The sequence below is a fragment of the Fulmarus glacialis genome, unplaced genomic scaffold, assembly GCF_000690835.1.
Source record: "Fulmarus glacialis isolate BGI_N327 unplaced genomic scaffold, ASM69083v1 scaffold2465, whole genome shotgun sequence".
Taxonomy (NCBI): domain Eukaryota; kingdom Metazoa; phylum Chordata; class Aves; order Procellariiformes; family Procellariidae; genus Fulmarus; species Fulmarus glacialis.
The window spans coordinates 1-514 of NW_009212142.1; positions in this window are offsets into that span (position 1 = coordinate 1).

A 514-nucleotide genomic window follows, 5' to 3' on the forward strand; every position below is an offset into this window, starting at 1 on the left:
GGGGTGCTCGCGGCACGGCCGCAGCGAGTCTGCAGAGCGGGGACTCCCTTCTGGCCAAGCCAGCGGCAGCACCCAGCCCGCCAGCGTGCATTGCCTGCACCTCTGCCTGCTTCATTCTGCAGATACTTGAAAAGAAATGAAGGAGCCTGTTCTGCTGCTGCTTTTCTCATTTTTTTTGTTTTTCCCAGGTCATGAATTGAATTCTTTCTTTCCTGGTGAAAACTCATTATTCATCCGTTTAATATTTGTAAACTTGCCTTGAAATGCCAATGACCAGAATTGACCTTTCAGATATTTTTTTTCATCTCTTTTTCCACAGCAATTACACTGCTGGTATCTGTGTCTAGACGTACTGTAAAAACAATGCGCTGGGCAGAATTATCAAACGGGTTTGGATTGCTTTGAATTTGTGTTTGGTAACATGGCTGTGCTTCTACACACTTACCCTGGGAAAAGTAGGAAAATTGTAAACTGCTAGGTGGGATTTTACTGACACTGGCTTTTTTTCAGCAGG